The sequence below is a fragment of the Strongylocentrotus purpuratus genome, unplaced genomic scaffold (assembly GCF_000002235.5).
Source record: "Strongylocentrotus purpuratus isolate Spur 01 unplaced genomic scaffold, Spur_5.0 spur5_contig_694, whole genome shotgun sequence".
NCBI lineage: Eukaryota > Metazoa > Echinodermata > Echinoidea > Camarodonta > Strongylocentrotidae > Strongylocentrotus > Strongylocentrotus purpuratus.
In genome coordinates, this window is record NW_022145386.1 from 8532 (window position 1) to 18617 (window position 10086).

Genomic DNA, 10086 nt, shown 5'->3' on the forward strand with positions numbered 1-10086 from the left:
CCAGTATGATGTGAATAAAGTATACGAAGACAAGCTGTGTAGACCAGCGAAATTTAAGCCGCCGTTTGTACCACGAGAGGGCGATATGGAAAGTTGCGAAACGAATGTCAGACTCAGACCATGATGTGTCGATCAGACGCGCGGCGGGCCAGCCGATTTGGGGGGTTTGGGGAGCAACGGCACCCCCCCCCCCCAAAAAGACAGTTAGTGGTTCGTTTTGTCTCCTCTGTACGTCTCCCAGCTCTGTACGTGCTCAGCACATTTGGTCTGAACACGGCGCATTCTCTCGTAGTAAAATTAGAAATATATCTTTAAAAACGTTCTCATGTAAACTCAGGACCAAATTTATCCTCTCCATTCCTCCGCACAGGAAGATGTTGTGCACTCTCCACTCACACAAACCGGTTCACTTTTTTTAATATTCATCTACAAGTAAAATACATGTCTTATCAGATAAATACCGTTTGCATGTTGATATTATCAGATTAAAACTTTTAAATAATTTAATTAATATATCGGAAAGCTGATTGTAATTTTATACAATGAGAAGCTTTATGATAGATCCAATACCTTTTTGTTTTTAAATTGATCTTTATTCCAAAATAAAAAGCTTATTTGTGTTTTATATTTCTATATATTTTTGACCTATATTTTATGTCTAATGTAAATTCTTGTTTTAAAATTTCTTTTCACTGTTTTTGTGCACATTGGAAATATGCATTTCGGTTTTAAAGTATTTTTTTAATTGTGGTGAAATAAAATAATTGAATTGAAATATTATTTTTATATTATATTGAGAATTGGGGAGGGGTGATGGGGTTAATGGGGGGGGGGGGTTAAACCTGCTAATTAACATACAGTTTTTGTCATGGATACTAAATGAAAATGAGTATGACACTGTTAATTTCTCATGGTAAACAAAACATAAAAACTTTGTTCCTGTATTGGTTATTCAACTATATTGGTTTTTTCTCATACAAATCCATATATATTAAACTTCAAAGCAATTTGACAGCACAGTTCTCTATACACTCACGTTTAAGAACGAGAATCTCACCACTTCTGTTTGCCCCTAAATTTATAGTTCTTTCGTTTTTGTTTTGTTCTGCAGGAGACATAAAACTAAGTTTCTAAGATAATTTATTAAAACAATTTAAAACAAATAAAAAACAATAAAAAGAAATAAAAACATGTTTACATCAACGTTGCATCACTTTACGAATCGAAATATTACAATGGAAAACTTGAAATTGCTACTTGTGTGTGCTGTTTTTATGATCAATGCGTTAATTTCATAGCAATCTTAATACCATCTTTCATTGCATTAAATATGATAACTGTTGTTCAATTAAAATACAATGTATGAATTTACAAGGTGTAAAATAACAAAACAAAACCGATTCCTTCTTAGCATGATTATCTTATTTCAGATTCTGCACCACTTTCAACAAATACATGATTTTCTTTTGGTTTTATATTTCTTCATAATTACCTGGTGAGGTCTCTGAATATATTCAATTACTGACTGCAGCAAACTTCATGTATCATTATTGGTATTACTGAAAAGATAACAGCATTGTTCGTCTAAAGCTTTTGGAGTTTAAAGTTTTCCATGTTTCAGTTTGTTCCATTTGAAGTCCGAAACCGAAAGCACTTATTGGCTGCTCGACAGCCACTCAGTTGTTTACAAAATGATAAGAATATTTGATCTTTCTTCAATGGTTGGCCTAGCCGAACAAAAAAAGAAAAGTGCAAAACCAGCTGCCATTTTTCTGCAGTCTATGTTCTCAAATGGGTAAATGGAAAAATGAATTATTTTATGAGTTTTGGGGTTAAAAAAGCTTCATCCAAGGTTACACTAATGTTTGCACCACATATACATCACTTGTCCTGCTAGGTCTTGAGGTGTTTTATTTTAAAATATGAGTCTGACTTGGTTTATTCAGCCCAAGCATTTCCATTTGGTCCACTTGACAAATCTAACTATTCACATGTTTGTAATAGCATTGTAGAGTGAAACAAGATAATTTGGAGTCGACAGGGAATACTTCTGGATAAAGATTATCTAATGGAGCTTAATATCCCATGAACAAATACTGCTTTTTACATGGAGCTATAAAAAGAAGGTTTGAATACTGCACAGTTCTTGAGAGGATGCAGGAGGGTTCCTTGATAAAAACAAATGCCATGTAGGTTGGTGATGGGCGATATGGCAGACATACACATCATGTTTATACAAATTCTTTTAATTTAAACGTATCAAGGTTATTATTTCATGAACTTTGTATGTCAAGGTGACGTAGTATACTGGGGAATATTACATGCACCAGTACATGTTCACATTAACAAATAGATATAACTTATCATTCACTTTGTTAAATCTGGTTTATTCCCATCACATACTGGACCTAAAAGCAAATGTAGTAGAAAATTATACCTCAAACATGTGCTCTACAATAATTTAAAAAAAAAACAAGCAGAGAATGTCATTTGTTCACTGCCTCACTTGCATTCATGCAATACAAGACCACCAATAATGATCAACAGCTACTTTGGCTAAGCTTTCAATACCAAATTGTTAACAGATAATTGCATAAATGGTGCCCTCATGGGTCATAGTATGCTAGTCAAAAATCGTAATAATATGAATAGTGTAACACATCTCTCAGGGTTTTTTTGTGTGCTAAAGCAAAATACACTTAATGTCTATATACACACTGTACATGCTCTACTTGTATTTATGTTACAGATAAAATACTTTCCAATATTACTTGGTTTACGAGTATAAAGTTCTTTTTGACTATTTACATGCTCCTCAAACCATTTTTCGTAACAGAATTGATATCATGTGTTTGCATTCCTGCATGCCATTATCTACAAAGATGATACACAAAACACAAAGCTGTAACTGGGAACAACAATGATTCTGAAGAAACGATAAGAAAGCATTGTTAAGAAATACATGGCGCCAAACAAAACAAAGGTTTTACAATCAACATTTTTACCCACACTGTGCACGGAAGTGAAAAGTCTCAACAGTGTGTTTGCTTTTTTTTTAGACATAGCTGAATTCTGAGGATGGCCATCTTTTCGGGGGGAAGGCTCAACTTTGCACCATCTAAATTTGTTGAGCTTTTTGGTTGGCCAGAGGGGCATTTGAAGAAGATGCAGACATGGCGACCGAGGCAAGAAGATTAGGGCTACTGTTTTGTCCGGACACGCTCACTGTCCATCCAAGATTTCATATTCTGTGGTTGGGAATCCTTGGAAGGTTTCCGAAGGGTTTGAGTCTGTCAAATGCACTAATTTTGCGAGGTGGCTCATTGGCCTTGTTCAGATTATACTCCATAATTTTCCTGTATTCTGGTGCATCCCTGCCACCACCTACTGATGCCTTCTCCGTCGGTTCTCACGATGCTGTTCTTTGATTGACATAGTGTCTTTTGCTGCTGCTGCATGAGGGCGCTGTTTACCTACACTGGTCTTCCTCTTGGGCTTGACTCCTGTGCTGATTTAGTCTTTACTGCTGGGGGAGGTTCTGACGATGGGGTCCTATTTGCTGGCAAGTCTCGCTCGTGTACGACCTTTCTTCTCAAGGTAAGTGTACCTCAAAGCGACTTGTCTTACGAGGTGTCCTAGCCCCTCGGGTTGGTGAAGATGTTGTCGAGGTGGGGGGTAGAGAAGGATTGTTTCACTGGCTCCTCATTCTGAGGTGCAATGGACAGTTCGTTGAAACGCGACTTTAAGGAGACAGGCTGAGCTGCTTGAAGCGCCCCCTGTTGGTGTTCTGTTGGGTATTTGTTTCAGATTTCTCATGTATGTTCCACTACCAGTCCGGACTCGATAAGCGTCTTTGTCTTCAGGCCTTTGGTACGGCGTCGCTACATACACCCCATCTTTTGGTCGCCGGTCATTGTATGCAGTTTTTGAGGACGCAGCACTTTTTTCTGATAATCTATCATCTTCACTTTCTTGATGCACACCTGCTGCAAGCGTTCATCAAACGTGGCCTTCATGGCCTGAACAAAATCACTCTCACTCTCTGATGCAGACTCCCTGATCTCCAGTCTGGTGTTGAACACCGGTCTGATCGTGCAGTATGCAGCGTATTGTTGTTATTAGAAGATGCCGTAGAAAAACCTGACATCATAGAGTCTGTGTCAACAGATCGCCTGGCCGCCTATCACTACTGCCTGGTTGTCCTCTCGATGCCCTTGTGATGTAAAGTCAGCGATTTTGTTGGACACAGCCGATATCTCACGCAGATAATCCCTTGGGCGGTATAACTCTTCTACATTGGTAGCCTCCTCCTTCTCATAGTCACGGACAGCTTTCTGATGTTCTCTCTCAATCCGTTCCCTTTCCCTAGCAAATTCTGATTTCCAGTCTCTATCTGATGTTAGGACTGCCTTCCTACCACCTCCTTGAGGCTTAGAGGTCTTGCAACAGCTCCTTGGACTGATTTGGATGCCTTGTTGCTGGGTCCGAAGATCCAGACAGTGATCGTCCACGGGAACCAAACTGATTATAGAATCCTCTGGGTGGATGAAGCTGCTGGCGTGCAGCCGCATACGTCGGTGCGTTGGCAAGTCTCTCTGAATCATACACGTTTGTCCCCGTTTCCAGGTTGGTCTCCACGGAGCTCTGTGAATCTCTCCTCAACGTCACCTTCACTGCACTCCGCTGTTGGGCTCCCCCAAGGTTCGACAGTTCCTCATCATCTCCTGCCTTGTCTGTAGTCTGGTTCCTAATGGCGCGTACTTTGACTTCGGTCTCTGCACCCTTGCTAGGGAATCCATACTCCGTCCCATCACTCTCTTCAGGACTGGGCAGGGATTTCTTGCAGAAACGACCCTTGAGTTTGCGGTTTGCAGCTGAGATGACTGATGACATGAGTTCCATGGCGTTGATGTCTTTGCCTTTGGACGATCGCTCCCGACTCACCTGTGTCAAGAACAAAATTAATGAACAAATGTAACCTCCAATGACAATTTAATCCTTCAGTGTAACAGCTAGTGTATTTCACTGAAGTGAAACAACATTGGATGGGAGCAGAGGCTAATTGAATAAAACTGCTGAGCATGCTGAATATGGCTTAGCATGCTCAATATGGCTTAGCATGCTGAACAAAAACCATCCAACAACCAGTTAAATGCGATATCATAATATTTGGTCTAGTAAACCTGTTTTTGCTAAAATAAAATGTTCTGTGCTTCATCAAATGTACATGATTCAGTGTAGTGCAAGTTTTATAGCTCGCTAAGTTTTAATGCATATTTTAAAGGTAATCCCAGTCTTTCTTCTATAGTTATATTTTGAAGATAAATAAACATTGTGAATTTGACAAACAAGTAAACTTGATTTTACTGACCAGACTGATCATCTTTGCGTGCCTTGGAGAGCAGCTCGCTAGCATCTGATGACATCAACTCAGCCTCGGGGATTGCATCACTGGGTACAGCTTGCTGGCTCTCCACATCATCACTAAAGAACCACTCACAATGCTGGATGATACTCTCAATGATACAGCACTGATCCGACATGTCTGTCACCATGGTTACCATGCTGTTGTCGCCTGAACGGATTAGAGTCGGCCCAAAGACGATGGCCAGATTACGAACCTTTTCAGATAAAGGTTAATAAGAGAGACAATTTAGAAAGTGATGAAAGAATGCACGGTGAAAAAAAAAAGAACACTGTTCCAATCTCAGAGTAAAAAAAGGGATTGATAAGAACTGTAGAACCATTCTTTGTCTGGACTCACTGACAGACGTATCGACAGACAAACTTTATTCTTGATAATTACTCCTTCAAGCAGTCAGCAATACATGATATGGTGACATTTTTTCGGGTGATATATTTATTCCAATTGTGTGATGCAATGATTAATGATTGGATGATTTATCAATTCTCCCTTCAATTTCACATTGAACACCCCCCCCCCCCCATAATGCAATGGAAATGTGTGACAAATTTGTGTATTCTAAATTGTTCCTTTTGAAGCTCATTTCTTTAAACAAAATTAAGTCACCTCCATTTTGTTGATATCTGAGTTCTGAGACACCAGACGTAGATGACTGGCCAGGCATTTGAATGTCTCATAGTGATGGTCTGGTAGGTTATGGATCTGACGTCTTAAGCCCACATCCTCTCAGCTGGATCCTTGCTACGATTGGCTGCAATAAAGTCCTTGTACTGATCCCTGGGAACAAGGGATTAGGTAGCTTGCGGAAGAACATCTTAAGAAGACTGCTAACCACGTTGACATCATGCCATCGCTGTGAAAAAAAAATATAATATGATTATAACCCATAAATTCCTGTACTGCCAAAACCGCCTCGCCTTTTACTCCCTGTACTGCCCCAAACGGCCCTGCCTGTTACTCCCTGTACTGCCCAAACAGCCCTGCCTGTTACTCCCTGTACTGCCCAAACCAGCCTCGCCTGTTACCCCTGTACTGCCCAAATGGCCCTGCCTGTTACTCCCTGTACTGCCCCAAACGGCCCTGCCTGTTACTCCTGTACTGCCCCAAACCACCCTGCCTGTTACTCCCTGTACTGCCCCAAATGGCCCTGCCTGTTACTCACTGTACTGCCCCAAAACCACCCTCGCCTGTTACTCCCTGTACTGCCCCAAATGGCCCTGCCTGTTACTCACTGTACTGCCCCAAATGGCCCTCCCTGTATCACTCCAAACTGCCCCAAATGGCCCTGCCTGTTACTCACTGTACTGCCCCAAATGGCCCTCCCTGTATCACTCCAAACTGCCCGAGCACTTCATGATTTGTTGGGTCCATCAGGGAATAATACAATGATATCTAATGTAGTACAGGTTCTAATGAGTTAATTTAATGCAAGGGTTTTGCCCTTCATCGATGTCATAAATCTATTAAAGCAAAAAAAAAAAAAAAAAAAAACCAGAGGAGTAAAAGACACTGACACTGTCTCCAAAGTTGGCTTCCTCAGGCCAGCCTTCAAGTCTTCCTGTAGGTAGGACACACCAGCCGTGTTGCCTGGTACCCTGTAGATACCAACGGTGTCCAGACCAAGGTCCTCAATGATGTTACAGCAGATGTCAAGAAACATAGAAACAAACTGGGGGAATTGGGAGGGGAGCAAAGATGTAAACAAATTACAATGAATAAAATACTTGGAAAACAAAAAGTTTAAAATGGATAATTGAATGCACACAAAATGGGGTGCCATAGTTCTCATGAGAAAAACACAGCATAAGATTGGTTACACGACAGAAAGTTGTGCCAACTTGGCCTTAACTTACATCAGTATTTGAATTGTTCCCATTGAAGGATGCAGTTTTCAAAGTAATAAACAGACATTAGACTTTGACTGTTTTCACCACAAGAATGGAGCTAAGGTGTAGTACCTCGTTAGTTTCTGATGGTGTACATTTCTCAAGTGGCACGCCAAAAGTCAACTCTTCAACTCCTCTGCTGTTGGCTGCCCCCCACTGCAGCACTAGCCCCGCACCTTTCTTCTTCATCTTATGTTTCATCTTTCCTGCCAGGCCCGTAGATTGCTCTTAGCCGGCTGAGGTGGCTGCAGGGCTGGTGAGGGGCTGCGACTGCCTTTCTTTCGGCTGTTGGGTGGAGACAGGACGTTCTTGGAAGTCGACTGGCTGCCTGAGCCAGAATCATGATGCTGTGTCTTGCGCATGATGATGTCAGCACTCACGATGTCCTGCAAAGCAAGGGTTACAATTTGGTGATTTAAAACGAGGTTTTGCCAGAAGAAACACAACACCTCCATTAGAAATATGCAGTAAATGACCACCCTCTTTAAACGTGACCATAATAAACACCTATGAATGAAACACTGGTAACAGGCATTTTTTCTGCCGTCAATCTTGGTTATAACGTAATTGCATACTTACATCGCCACCAGGCGTCAGGTTGGCTTGGATGGCTGTGATCCATGCAAGCATTGTTTTGGTGTCGCTAACCTGTGAAAAAAATATGAAAATATATGAAAAAAAAGCTCCATTATAGTCACAATGATTAAACTTGCCTATCTGTTGCAAATTAATAAACAGGGAATGTGGAACTATAACAGATAACTGCCCTTCCCATGCCTTCACAGCCAGGCTACATTGCTCCATCCACAGATGTACAGAGTCAGTAAAAAAAACCTGGACCTTACCTGTATCAGGTACTCAGACCCTGTACTGGTGCTCAAGCGGAATACATTCTTCTTCTTAGTGTAGTTATAGGCAATGTCCACCATGGAGGCTTTGATGCTGATTGGGTGATCATCTGAGGAGGTGGAGGGACCAGCGCTGGTATCCCGTCTCTCCTTCAAGAGATACATAGTCTTAGTCTTGAGCAACATCCAGACTGGCTTCCAGGAACGATCACTGGCACGCTGTCAAAGCAAACAAGCATGGGATCAGACGAAGATTTACAAACGATGTAAGAACCAGTTCCATTATATGTGTACACAAAGGAATTTATGCATGTTTTAGATAGCAATGGTTTATTTCGGCACTACATCATTTGTTCTGTACATTTAATAAACCATTGCTATGACGTCACACTATTGCTAAAAGTGTGGATTCGGAACTACGAATCTGTTACGCTGGTCACCAAGTGTGGATTTGGAACGAAGAATCTTTAGTAAAGTGTGGATTCGGAATTACAAATCCACACTTTGAACATGTCAGACAATTGTTCTCCATGAGCATTAACAGGACCGTATGCGTGAAACTTTTCCTCCGAAATTACCAATGCATCTTTACTGTCAGATTCTCAGCCGTCACTGCAAAACCTACTTCGAGTCAGAAAGAAATCATCGTCTGAACTATCCATATGTCGACGGAAGAAGCCGGGAAAATGTTGCAACCCGACGCCACTTTTTTCTTCATATATCATCTCAATGAAGGTCATTCATTGCAAAATGATGATAAGACATGAATCTGGGACTGAGAAATATTTCCAATTGTTTTTTTTTTTTCTTGACTCTCCATAGACTTTGTACACAATCGCGGAAGTGGCGTCAGGTTGCAACACTTTTCCCAAGTCCTTTCATCTCCACTCACTGTTAATGCCAATACTTCATTTGACGCAATGGTTTAAGTCGAAAAATACACTCGCAAGTGTGGATTCTTAATTTACGAATTACGGGTACCCAATTGACAAAAAAACATGGTACTCGAGTACCCCTCAAAGAAACCCATGTAACCGAAGTTGGTTACGGGTACCTGATCACATATTCTGGAAACAGTTTTTAACATCAGCATTCAGGTACTCGGCCGGGTGCCCCATGTTGATGATAGTAACCGTTCCAAATGCACAACCCTACAACAGAACCATTCTACAATGTCACAAACTCCCATTCTATGTCTCCATACCTTCCACTCTTTCTGTTCCACCTTGATATTAGCTGCCCCTCCTAGTAATCTCAGGATCCTCACCACCCTGTGCACCTGTTCTTGATTGCTGCTACCTGCTGATGGCTTGTGCATGGCCTCTGTAATGATTGGTGTTCCCTCCCCAAACATATGCTTTAGTTTGTTGATGCTAGGGTTGCGTCTTGGTGTGGCATTCCTTCGTCTGTTCAAAAAAAAAAAAAAAGGTTTATCAGCCTGATTCTTGTTTATGGCCTGTAAGTGTCTTAACCTTTGATTCTCAGTGTTTGACTATTCTTACAAATGGTGGCACTTTGAGGTTGTGATGGTATCAACTACTTACAATACAACCGGACTACTGCCCTCGCCGCCATGAGCAGACATAGATGATATGCTCGTGGTATCGGCTACCGATGATGCATCTTTAGTTCCTTCTTCATCGTCATCACTCAAGGTAGCACGTAAGTAAGATGTCCTCCTTACAAGACGCTGCCTGGTACCTAGCAGGGACAAAGACAATTGTTGTGGAATAAAAATATTTGACTTGATATGAACATCTTAAGTATGATCATGGTGATAATGAGCAAGTTTGGTCAAGATCCTAGTTGATCACAGCTTGACAAACATCCATCAAGACAACTTCAGTTCAGGATGGTTTATTAGTCATGTACAGCACAGACCAAGCCCATGAGGTTACATGATGACATCTGACTGAAGTGTACTCGG

General features: G+C 41.1%; 1 pseudogene; it reads right to left on the bottom strand.

The window, feature by feature from the left end:
• Nucleotides 1-4431: 4431 nt before the first annotated feature.
• On the bottom strand, nucleotides 4432-9860 carry LOC115925791 (annotated as a pseudogene).
• Nucleotides 9861-10086: the final 226 nt, after the last annotated feature.